Genomic DNA, 13,747 nt, shown 5'->3' on the forward strand with positions numbered 1-13,747 from the left:
ATTTGGAATAACGACTCGTGCACCCCACATGATACAATCTTTATCCACTGATAATTCATTCCTATGAACAAAGTATGGATGAATATATTTCTCTGATACCTGGTTTGGCCAGCCATTTGCAATGTAATCATACACCTTTGACATAACTGAGTCACATTTGGTTGCTCTACCATCTCTTCAGCTGTGACTGGCAGTTCATCAATGTATGAAAAATAGAACACTTGTGATGGGGATGGCAACCTGGACATAGCATCAGCATGTGCTGTGATCAGCTGATGATCTGTACTCAATGTCATACATATATGCTGATAAAATCAAAACTCATCTCTGCATTCGCGCTGCAGCTAAGGTTGGAACTGGGGACTTTGGATGGAGGATTGCTCTCAGTGGCTTATGGTCCGTAACGATGGTAAACTTACGACCATACCAGTCTTTGTGGAACTTCTTGACCCCAAAAATCAACACCAAAGCTTCTCTTTCAATTTGTGCATTATTACGCTCACTGGCACTGAGAATGCATGAAGCAATAGCAATTGGTTTCTCCTCCCCACTAATTAGTACATGAGTGATCCCTGCTCCAACTCCATATGGAGAGGCATCACATCTCCTTAGATATGTCATAGTGAACTAACATGGTACTCTCTATCAACTGGCTTTTACACTCTTTGAATGCTGCATTGCACAGTTCTGACCACTTCCAATGGACCTATTTTTTCAACAGCTCCTTCAGTGGATGTAACACTGTAGTCAAATTTGGTAGGAACTTCCCATAATAGTTCAAAAGACTTAAAAATAATCGAAGTTCAGTGATATTTTTGGGAGTGAATGCATTTCTGATTGCATCCAGCTTTCCCTTGGTTGGATGTAAACCACCTTTGTCTACTCTGAACCCTAAGTACTCCATTGAGCTTTGAAACTGTTGCGTATGCAATAACTCAATAGACTTAGTACTGTGAACTCAATCAGGTGCGACCTGACTCTACTTTATTAGCTCTCAAAGTGAGGGTGAAACATGGAGGCTTTCTTTATATACAAAGGCTGTACGTGTGTGTCTGTGGCCCAATGATCTCCGACGGTCGCTCCCCCTGGTGGCAGATAAACCCAGGTATACATCATTCCCCCCCAAGATCATCGTATCAGTCCCATTTACAAATTGGGACGGTCTGGGGCTTTCCGCTCCCGAGTTGATCATCTCAGTTCAATTCCAGATCTGGGTGAGCTCTCTGAGTCATTCATGACTTGAGGCTGGGTAGCCGATCTAATGGGAGTGGCAGTGTCCATGTCGGGGATTGAAGGTCCAGATTCATTGACAACAGTAGGGTCTTCTTGTAGTGTATGTAGGCACCTTTAGTAATGACTCCACGAGGCAGGGTATGATACTTAAACTGTATAGACCTGTAGTCCTTTATTTGCAGCTCATGAGTGATGACGATAAGCTGTGAGTTCCCTTTAATACTGGGTTACCTGCCGTGTGCAGGCAACCCCTAGGTCTCCAGCAGCAGCACCCTCTGGTGTACCGGTAAGGTGTGTACAGTATGAGAGTACATTCAATGTGGCATAACAGTGTTACAGACATCACACAGTAAACAGGCGTGCATACACAACATTACTCCCCCCTGAGCATTTTTTATATCCTTATTGTCATGACCAGGGGAGGTGATCAGTGATGGGCTATGGGAGGTTGTGGTGAGGGTTGTGTGGTTGCCAGGTGTGACCCCTGTGCTTGAAGCTGGCCTCGTACGTTTCCCCTCCCTCACACACAAACCAAGTGGGTGTCACTGTTGTGGGATCCCTCGGGGAGGTAGCTACAGCAGCAGTTGGTAGTGTGTATACACTGTGATGTGGGTAGTTGTGGGGTGGTGGGCAGGGCCACAAGACTGGGTGGGCTCCTTGTCCACCAATTGGGATGAGGATCAGGTCATCCCAGGGTTTGCCAGGTAAGCTGGAGGGTATTGGCTTCATGCTCCTGGTGTTGGCTCTGGTAGCCAGGGGCTGTAGTGCTGGTCTGGTGCAGGTTGCCATTGGTGGTAGCTGGGCTGCCCATTGACCACTGTCCCTGTAGTGGGTCTGCTCCCACTGCCTGTGTGTGTGAGCTGCAAGGGGCATCATATTCGTTCCAAAGGTCCAGGCTACGTGGTCAGGTAGCCTGCTGGACCTGGGGGTCTCCCACAGGGGAATTCCATTGGCATCAGCATGGTCCCTGTAGGACCCAAAGTCCTTTGGCAGTGTCACCTTGGCTCTGATCACACATAGTCGAGCCTGCATTATACATTCTAGCATTTGCATCACTTTTGGGTGTCCTGGTTTCAACAGACATGTTACATTAGACAGTTCACAATCATCGGCAGCTCCCACCTCTGGATGCGGGACGACGCATTGGTATTGATACCTCTATGCTCTGAAAACAAAGATATGATCGGCTTGCGATCGGTTTCAAGCTCGAAACGAAGCCCAAACAGATACTGTTACATCTTTTTAACCACATATACGCAGGCTAAAGCTTCTTTCTCTACCATGCCGTGGGCTCTTTCCGCTTTAGACATACTTCTCGACGCGTACGCAACGGGTTGTAGTTTGCCCGACTCATTGGATTGTTGGAGCACGCAACCAACCCCATGTGATGAAGCCTCACAGGCCAATACTAAACACTTGCACGGGTCATAATGTACCAGTAATTTGTTGGAACAAAGCAGATTTCTAGCCTTCTCAAAGGCCCTTTCTTGAGATACACCCCAAACCCAGTTGTCTCCCTTTCTGAGCAGCATGTGCAGTGGCTCTAACAATGTGCTCAATTTAGGTAAGAAATTACCGAAGTTGAGAAGACCAAGGAATGAACGCAGCTCCGTCACATTCTGGGTCTGGGTGCATTTTTGATGGCCTCTGTTTTCGAGTCCATAGGCCTGATGCTGTCTGCAGCAATCTTCCTTCTCAGGAATTCGACTTCCAGTGCCATAAAGATGCACGTTGAACGTTTCAGTCTGAGCCCCACTTTGTCCAGACGACGTAGAACCTCTTCCAGGTTGTGCAGGTGTTCAGCAGTGTCACGACCTGTGACCAGAATGTCGTCTTGGAACACCACGGTTCTAGGGACGGACTTCAGTAAACTCTCCATGTTTCTCTGAAATATGGCTGCAGCCGAGCGAATTCCGAAAGGACACTTGTTGTAAATGAACAGTCCTTTATGCGTATTGATGCACATAAGTTTCTTCAATGATTCGATAAGCTCCTGTGTCATATAGGCCGACGTCAGATCCAATTTGGTGAACGACTTTCCCCCGGCTAGCATTGCAAACAGGTCATCAGCTTTTGGTAACGGGTACTGATCCTGTTTCGAAACTCAGTTGATCGTAACCTTGTAGTCTCCACAAATCCTGATAGTGCCATCACTCTTTAGCACAGGAACAATGGGTCTAGCCCATTCATTAAATTCGACCAGTGAAATAACCCCTTCACGTTGGAGTCTGTCCAGTTTGATTTCGACCTTCTCCCTCATCACGTACGGGACCACCCGGGCTTTGTGATGGACGGGTCTTGCACTTGAGTCCAGGTGGATTTGCACCTTGGCTCCCATGAAGTTGCCGATGCCCGGTTCAAACAGCGAGGGAAATTTGCTCAGCACTTGAGCACATGAAGCGTCATCCACCGATGACAAAGCTTTAATATCGTTCCAGTTCCACTTTATTGTTTCGAGCCAACTCCTGCCGAACAGCGTTGGACCATTGCCTGGAATGATCCACAGCATTAGATCATGAACCGCCCCAACGTACAACACCTTGACTGCTGCACTGCCAATCATCGGTATGAGCTCTTTGGTGTAGGTATGCAATTTTGCATTTACTGGACTCAGCTTGGGTTTCACAGCCTTGGTGTCCCACAGCTTTTTGAAAGTCCTCTGGCTCATAATTGACTGACTCGCACCCATGTCTAATTCCATAGCTACTGGCACGCCGTTCAATTTAACTTCAATCGTTATCGGTTGGCTCTTTGTCAGGAACGAATGTACACTATACACTTCCTCCTCGGGTATCTTGGGTTGCATTGCCGGATCCGCTCCGGATCGGTCATCATCATCCACGTGGTGTGTCGCAGCACGTTTGCTGAGCTGCGGACACATCGGCTGAAGGTGCCCCATTTTCGCACAGCCTCTACAAATATACAGTCTGAAACGGCACTGATGGGGCTGATGATTGACCCCACAATGCCACCAGGGTGAAATCGGATTCATACCCAATGGCGGACTTCGAGCAGCTACAGGTTTCGCAAACACAGTCGGGTAGGCCTGCAAGGTGCAGCTCTGCCAATCGACGACATAATCTGGTGCACAGTACTTGCCGTGGAGTTCTGACTCTGCGAGGATATCTGCTTTGTACTATCGACCGTGGTTAGGCAAGCCTGGGCGATCTTGATGGCCCTGCTCAGATCCAGTGTCTCCGCAGCAAGCAGGTTCTGCAGGAGCACCTCGTGGATTATGTCTAATCCAGCATGTCTTCCAACGCGGTTCCAAACTTACACGGCCCAGCGAGACATCTCACGTTGGCAGCAAATTCCGCCTTGTCCTGGCCCTCAGAACGAACATGCTTGTAAAAGTGATATCTTGAGATAATGATGCCTTCTTTAGGTTTGAGATGGTCCTAAATCAGAGCACACAATTCCGCACAGGTATTTTTCATTGGACGTGCAGGTGCGAGCAGATTCTTTATGAGGTCATAGATTTTTGGACCACAAACCGTGAGGAAAACCGCCCTGCGCCTAACTGCATCAGTGTCTTTATCTATCTTGTTGGCCACGAAGTACTGGTCGAGGCGATTTGTCAAAACCTTCCAGTCTTCTCTCTCCACGAATTGCTCCAGGATTCCAACGGTGCTCATTTTTTTGTTCCTGTGAAAGTTTGTATTGTGCCTCGTCGCCAAATGTTACGTATGCAATAACTCAATAGGCTTAGTACCGTGAACTCAATCAGGTGTGACCTGACTACTTTATTAGCTCTCAAAGTGAGGATTAAACATGAAGGCTTTCTTTATACACAAGGGCTGCACGTGTGTGTCTGTGGCCCAATGACCTCCGATGGTCACTCCCCCTGGTAGCAGTTAAACCCAGGCATACATACTGTTATATCTTAAATAAAACAATGTGATTGAGTACTGTAGACGCGAGTAAGTGTGACCTTAGTCTCTTTATTCTAACTCCAGAGTGCTGGTACAACATGGGAGGCCTGCTTATATACAGTGCTCCCAAGAGATCCTCCTTGGGACTCCAACAGATACGCCCTCTGGTGGCGGTAGAATGCTGGTTACATAGGGTTGCATACATAACATCACTCCCTCCCAAAGTCAATAGTACACTTATTTACAGGCTGAGATGATCTGAGGCTTTTCGCTCCCTTGTCGATCGTCTTGGTACAAATGTAGGTGCAGGTGAGTTAGTTGGTTCTTCGCAGGGCTGCTGCGCAGCTGGCCTTGCTGGGCTGCTGGGGATGATGAGTTCAGCTTCGTGGCCAACTGTGATGTCGGTTGTCACTTGTGTGTGTGTCGGAGGGTCGAAGTTGGTGGTGTCCTCTTCAGCTTGCTCGTGGCTGTCTGTGAATCGCAGTTTGGTTTGGTCCAAATGCTTTCTGCAAGTTAGTCCATTTGCGAGTTTGATCTGAAACACTCTACTCCCTTCTTTGGCTATGACTGTGCCAGCAAGCCATTTGGGACCATATCCATAGCTGAGTACAAATACAGGGCCATTGATTTCAATATCGCGTGACAAATTTGCGCGATCATGCTACATGCTTTGTTGATGCCGCCTGCCCTCGTCGTGATCATGGAGATCAGGGTGGATGAGAGAGAGAGCCTTGTTTTGAGTGTCCTTTTCATGAGCAGCTCGGCTAGAGGAGCCCCGGTGAGCGAGTGGAGTCTAGTGCGGTAGCTGAGCAGGACTCGGGATAGGCGGGTCTGCAGGGAGCCTTTCAACATGCATTTCAAGCTTTGCTTGATGGTTTGGACTGCCCGTTCTGCCTGGCCATTGGAAGCGGGCTTGAATGGGGCAGATGTGATGTGCTTGATCCCATTGCGGGTCATGAATTCCTTGACTTCAGTGCCGATGAAATACGGCCCATTGTCGCTGACAAGGACATCAGGCAGGCCATGCGTGGCAAACATGGCTTATAGGTTTTTGATGGTGGCAGTGGACGTGCTTTCAGACATTATTACACCCTAAATCCATTTTGAATAAGCATTCACAACAACCAAGAACATTTTGCCGAGAAACGGGCCAACGAAGTCAACGTGGATCCTAGACCACGGTTTGGAGGGCCATGACCACAAACTTAGCGGTGCCTCCCTGGGTGCATTGCTCAGTTGAGAGCAAGTGTTGCATTGGCGCACGCAAGATTCCAAATCTGAGTCGATGCCGGGCCACCACACATGGGATCTGGCTATAGCTTTCATCATTATTATGCCTGGGTGGGTACTGTGTAGGTCACGTATGAACATTTCACTGTCGTTCTTGGGCAAAACCATGCGATTACCCCACAAAAGACAATCCGCCTGTATGGACATTTCGTCTTTACGCCACTGGAATGGCTTGATCTCTTCATGCACCTCTGCTGGGATGCTGGACCAGCTCCCATGGAGGACACAGTTTTTTACAAGGGAGAGTAAAGGCTCCTGGCTGGTCCAGGTCCTGATCTGGCGGGCCGTAACGGGTGATCTTTCGTTTTCAAATGCATTCATCACCAAGAGCAAGTCTGCAAGCTGTGCCATTTCCACCCCAGTGGTGGGCAAATGGTAGCTGACTGAGGGTACCAGTGCAGTTCTCTGTGCCTGGCCTGTGGAGAATTACATAGTTATATGCAGACAGCGTGAGCGCCCATCTTTGGATGCGAGCAGAGGCATTGGTATTGATACCTTTGCTCTCTGAGAATAGTGATATGAGCAGCTAATGGTCAATTTCTAACTCGAACTTAAGCCCAAACAGCATTGATGCAATTTTTTTACCCCGTAAACGCATGCCAGAGCTTCTTTTTCAATCATGCTGTAGGCCCTTTCGGCCTTGGACAAGTTCCTGGATACGTAAGCGACCGGTTGCAATGTTCCCGATTCATTTGCTTGTGTAACACATACCCGACCCCGTACGAAGGTGCATCGCAAACTAGCACTAAACATTTACAAGGATCGTACAGGACAAGCAGTTTGTTGGAACATAACAGATTTCGGGCTTTCTCAAAAACTGTCATTTGTGATTTCCCCCATACCCAGTCATCTCCCTTGCATAGCAAAACGTGTAGAGGTTCTAGCAAGGTGCTTAACCCGGGTAGGAAATGACCAAAATAATTGAGGAGTCCCAGGAACGACTGCAGCTCCGCCACGTCCTGTGGTCTCGGCGCGTTCTTGATGGCCTCCATCTTGGCGTCGGTGGGTCTGATGTCGTCTGCTGCGATTCTTCTCCCGAAGAACTCGACCTCTGGCGCCAGGAAAACACACTTCGAGCATTTCAACCTGAGTCCCACACGATCTAGCCGACTTATAACCTCTTCCAGGTTCTGCAAGTGTTCGATGGTGTCCCGACCTGTGCGCGGAACCGACTTTAGCAGACTCTCCATGTTTCTTTGAAAAATAGCCGCGACCAATCGAATCCCAAACGGGAATCTATTGTAGATGAACAGTCCTTTGTGCGTGTTGATGCAGGTGAGGCCTTTCGAAGATTCCGCCAGCTCCTGCGTCATGTAGGCCGAGGTCAGGTCCAACTTGGTGAACGTCTTTCCTCCTGCCAATGCTGCAAATAGCAAGGTAGCAGGTACTGGTCCTGCAGCGAAAAACGGTTAATTGGTACTTTATAGTCCCCACAAATTCTGACCATGCCATCGCCCTTGAGAACTGGAACAATCTGACTGGCCCACTCATTGAACTCAACCGGTGCGATGATGCCTTCTCGTTGCAGCCTGCCCAGCTCGATCTCCACTTTCTCTCGCTTCATATATGGCACCGCCCATGCCTTGTGGTGGATGGGTTTTGTACCAGGAACCAAGTGGATCTGCACCTTCGCCCCCGAGAAACTTCTGATGCCTGGCTCAAACAATGACGGAAACTTGCTCAGAACCTGGGCACATGAGGCGTCGTCGACGGACGAGAGCGCTCGGATGTCGTCCCAGTTCCAGTGGATTTTTCCCAGCCAGATTCTGCCAAACACTGTGGGGCCATCTCCTGGTACAATCCATAGTGGTAGTTCGTGCACTGCTCCATCATAGGAGACTTTTACTTCTGCGCTGCCAATTACAGGGATCAGCTCTTTAGTGTAAGTTCTCAGCTTAGTATGAATAGGGCTCAGCTTGTGCCTTTGTGCCTTGTTGCTCCACAGCCTATTGAAGGCCTTTTTGCTCATGATGGACTGACTCGCACCCGTGTCCAATTCCATGGATAATGGAATTCCGTTCAGTTCAACTTTTAACATGATCGGTGGATACTTCGTGGTGAAGGTGTGTACCCCGTACACTTCTGCCTCCTCGGTTTGAGTCTCTAGTTCAGTTTGATCCACCATGGATCAGCCTTCCTCTGCAACGTGGTGGTTTGTAGGGTTTGCAGCTCGTCTGCACATTCGCTGGAGGTGTCCCATTGTTCCACAGCCTGTGCACGCATAGTGTTTGAAGCAGCATTGATGGGCTCGATGATCACCTCCGCAGTGCCAACAAGGTGTCAATTGCCTTGCATTCACGCTTGATGGCGGACTCTGAGTCATCTGAGGTCGTGCAGCTGCAGGCGTGTACATTCTGCCATATGCATTCCTGCCTGAAAACGACGTTACTTTGTGTACAGTACTTGCCGAAACATTATTATGCTGCAAAATTTGTTTGGTGCTATCACTGGTGGACATAAATGCCTGGGCTATTGTTATGGCTTGGCTCAGGTTCGGTGTTTCAACAGTCAATAGTTTGCGAAGGATAACCTCATAGCCAATACCAAGCATAAAAAAGTCTCTTAGCATTTGCTCCAGGAATCCATTGAATTCGCAATGTCCTGCAAGGTGCCTTAGTTCGGCGACATAGATCGCCATTTCCTGGCCTTCAGACCGCTGACATGTGTAAAATCGATACTTTGCCATCAGAACGCTCTCCTTCAGATTTAGATGCTCCCGGACCAGCGTACACAGTTCTTCATACAATTTGGTTGTTGGTTTCACCGGAGCAAGAAGATTCTTCAGGAGGTTATAGGTTGTTGCCCTGCAGACGGTGAAGAGGATCGTACTTCGTTTGGCAGCGTTTGCACTCCCCTCTAGCTCGTTGGCCACGAAGTATTGGTCGAGTCGCTTCACGAAGGCCTCCCAATCGTCCCCTTCTGAGAATTTCTCCAGGATACCAACATTCTCTGCATGGTTCGTTATCTCGTCGCCAGTTGTTATGTCTTAAATAAAGCATCATGACTGAGTACTGTAGATGTGAGTAAGTGTAACCTTAGTCTCTTTATTCTAATTCCAGAGTGCAGGTACAGCATGGGAGACCTGCTTATATACAGTGCTCCCAAGGGATGCTGGGATCCCTTGGGACTCCAACAGATATGCCCTCAGGTGGCGGTAGAATGCTGGTTACATAGGGTTACATTCATGACACATACATTACAGAAGCAATCCACACCTGCAAACAGTCACTCATACTCTGTGCTTCTCTAGCCATTTGAGCACTTCATTTAACACATTATTATGGATTTGCTTGTTTGGTGCAGGAATGAGTATGTCATCTAAATAACATACTATTCCTTCAATGCCTTGAAAAATCTGGTTCAACACCCCTTGGAATATGGCGGGGGTGGAAGACACTCCAAATGGTAGCCTATTAAAGTGATATAGGCCTGGATGAGTATTTATAATAAAGCATGATTTGGACTTCTCATCAAGTTCAAGTTGTAAGTAGGCATTTGTGAGATCTAACTTTGAGAAGATCTGGCCACCTGTCAGTGTTGTGAACAAATCTTCTACATTTGGCAATGTATTGGGTAGATTACCTTCTAGAATCTGGTTTACGATTTTCATCATCGGGGACTTAGACGATACTCTTTGCAGCGAAAAATATTTCTAGCCACTCAACATGCACTCCGAAAGTCTCGGTCGCGATGGAACTCACCCTGGCACCCTATTATTCCCATAGGCGCGGCCATCTGGACTCTGGCAATGTCAACATTGTGGTTGAAATTTGCCATGGATTTTTAGCAGTGCTGCAAAACATAGAAACATAGAAACATAGAAAATAGGTGCAGGAGTAGGCCATTCGGCCCTTCGAGCCTGCACTGCCATTCAATGAGTTCATGGCTGAACATGCAACTTCAGTACCTCATTCCTGCTTTCTCGCCATACTCCTTGACCCCCCGAGTAGTAAGGACTACATCTAACTCCTTTTTGAATATATTTAGTGAATTGGCCTCAACATCTTTCTGTGGTAGAGAATTCCACAGGTTCACCACTCTCTGGGTGAAGAAGTTTCTCCTCATCTCGGTCCTAAATGGCTTACCCCTTATCCTTAGACTGTGACCCCTGGTGCTGGACTTCCCCAACATTGGGAACATTCTTCCTGCATCTAACCTGTCTAAACCCGTCAGAATTTTAAACGTTTCTATGAGATCCCCTCTCATTCTTCTGAACTCCAGTGAATACAAGCCTAGTTAATCCAGTCTTTCTTGATATGTCAGTCCCGCCATCCCGGGAATCAGTCTGGTGAACCTTCGCTGCACTCCTTCAATAGCAAGAATGTCCTTCCTCAAGTTAGGAGACCAAAACTGTACACAATACTCCAGGTATGGCCTCACCAAGGCCCTGTACAACTGTAGTAACACCTCCCTGCCCCTGTACTCAAATCCCCTTGCTATGAAGGCCAACATGCCATTTGCTTTCTTAACCGCCTGCTGTACCTGCATGCCAACCTTAAATAGAGAATTCAAACAGGCTGCATTTAGACAGACTGTGAAAATTCACAGACCCTCAAGTCAAGGCTGCTACATGCAGTTCAGCATGTTGCATTAAGTCATCAATCAACTTGACATTTCAGTACCCTTGGGTAGCGAGCCAATTAAAAGGTTAAAGACTATTAATTGAGCCAATAAGGTCAAAGAAGGCGAGTTCTTTTCTGTAAATTGATCCAGGTATAAGTACAGCTATTTTGACCATGTGGTCTCAGAAGGACAAAGACCTGGCTTAAAGCCAAGAAGCTTGATGTTGCTCTCTGCCAGAAATAAAGAAATTAAAACTGCAATCGGAGTTCGTATTTCATTGGAAATTAAGAGATCTAATAATTTTGGCGTCACGAACAGGATCGCTGAGGAAAGAAACTGAATTTTGGACATCGGACCTACATACTGAGGTAAGGACACCTCTTTTTAAAAGTCCTCGGTCAAAAGTCTAAATTCGCCTCTCCTTCTACGCGATTCCGAAAGCCTCCGGTTTGCGAACCCTCCGGTTGGTAGTCGGCTCGAGGTCCCATAGACGTCTAAACTTCGGCGGTGTGTTAGTTAATTAATCACCGACCTATTGATCGGCTAGAAAGCCTACGACTCGAGACCCCAGTAAAGAAATCAGTATTATGGCAGCAGGAGATAAGAGCAAAGAATTGCCGACAACTGTTAAAGGTGGGCAAGCACCACCTGAAGTTTCGCTAGATTTAATTCTCGAACAGTTGAAAGAATACATAGAGCAACAATTCAACTTGTCTAAAACCTATATTAAGAGCGAACAAAAGTACGGAACCTCCAAAGGACAATGGTCCTTGGACGAGATTAAAAGGGTCTGGGGAAAAACGACCCGTATGAAAAATAAAGAGCGCACTAGATGGTCCCTAGCAGTTATGGGAGAGATCCGAAAGCGGAATGAAATTATAATGCGTTCCCAACATGATCGAGAACTGACCAGTACAAAGGATCAATTGCAAGCAGTTTGTGTGCAGCTGCGACAGAAAAAGCTTGAACTTGAAAAGCTGGAAGTGGAAGTTAAAGATCTTAAAGGTGAAATTAAAGAATGGAAAAAATCATTAGGTCAAGAGACAGTAATAGGAAAAGGAAAATGTATTGGTCAATTCCCAGGGTAGCCATGTTTTGATAAATTAAAAGCGCAAACCCGAAGACACGACCGAGGAATAGATACGGATTCTGAATCCTCCGACGATACAGGGTTGGAGGATGAAGAATTAGGGGTGCGCTTTGCCCCGTTTAAAAAAAGACGAGTTGTAGTCAAATCAGAAGAGACTGCGGATGAGGGCGGAACCAAAAAAACAACGAAAAGGGTGTATGCAGAATACTTATTTCATGATGCGGCAGACCCAGAGAAAATTGATAAATGGTCCAAGGAATTGCCCAATCCAAAGAAAGGGGGAGTAAAAACGTGGGACCAATTGGACCGCTGAAGAAATATATATCAACTTCATCCCTGGGATGGAGTGCAAATTTTGACCATAATGGTGCCAAAAACACAGGGAAGAAAATTGCACGACAAGGTAGAAGAAGCTTTGGGGCAGGATGAGCAAGATTTAGATGCAGGATGGGAGGCGATTAAACACTGGCTGCAAGCCTTCAGTCCAGCTAAGACAGACTAGAGAAAAATTGCAGCCTGCCAACAGAAAGGAACAGAGGAGGTCCTGGAGTATGACGAGCGGTTTAGATGCATGTGGCTAGAACATTCGGGTATGAATAATATGGATGAGGAAATGGATGAACAAGTGTTTGGACCCCTGAAAGCAGCTTTCGTGGCAGGTCGAAAGCCAGAACTGTCCAAAATGCTTAAGGTAGTGTTACCAGACTGGGAAGGTAGAGGAACTACCTTTGCAGCATTGGTGGATCGATGTAACCAATTAGATCGGGATATGGGAGCTAAAGTCCGAGCTGTACAGGCTATGGGATGGAAATCCCAGGATTCCGATAAACAGTCATTCGGAAAATTACCCGGAAAAGGTCATTATTGTGGGAAAGAAGGTCACTGGGCCAAGACGTGCAGGACAAAACAGAAAGGTCGTGGCTGGGGAAGAGGACGCAGCCAGGGATACAATTCAGCCAACAAACCAGGCTTGTCACAAGATAATGACCTCATAGAAACATTTAAGCGACTGACAATACAACAACAGAAGGAGTTACTTGGGATAGAAAAAAACGGTTAGAGCCCACCCTGGCCCCCCTCCTCGCACTAATACAACAAAGGGGAGATGGGCTATATATAACTGTGAGGGTGGGCGATAAGGATGTGGACTGTCTTTTAGACACAGGGCGGAATTAACATGCCTACCCCTACAATATGGAAACTCTTTGCCGTTGGATGGTAGGGCATGTACAGCCTATGGAGTTGGGGGCCATAAAATGGAAATTAAAAGGACAACACTGGTACTTATAGGGCTGGGTCCACATGAACTAACCACGCCAGTCTGGATAGGCCCAGTAGATCAACCCCTTTTGGGAATGGACGTTCTAATCCAAGTAGATTCATCGTTGCATTTCGAGGATGGTCGGGTGACATGGTCAATTTGAACTTTGAAGAAAGAAGAATTGAAGGAACACCCGATATGGGCTAAAGATAAGAACGATTGTGGCCTACTCCAGATGGAGCCTGTGTCATTTACCACGACCAAGCCTCCATGCACTAAACAGTATCCCATCAGTCCAACTGCCATCGCGGGAATCTTACCGGTTATTCAGCAATTGGAGAAACAAGGGGTGCTTATTAAAACGCATAGCTCCTCCAATAGCCCCGTGTGGCCGGTACAGAAATCTAATGAGACTTGGCGTTTGACTGTCGATTATAG

This window comes from Pristiophorus japonicus, chromosome 4 (assembly GCF_044704955.1).
Source record: "Pristiophorus japonicus isolate sPriJap1 chromosome 4, sPriJap1.hap1, whole genome shotgun sequence".
Lineage (NCBI taxonomy): Eukaryota > Metazoa > Chordata > Chondrichthyes > Pristiophoridae > Pristiophorus > Pristiophorus japonicus.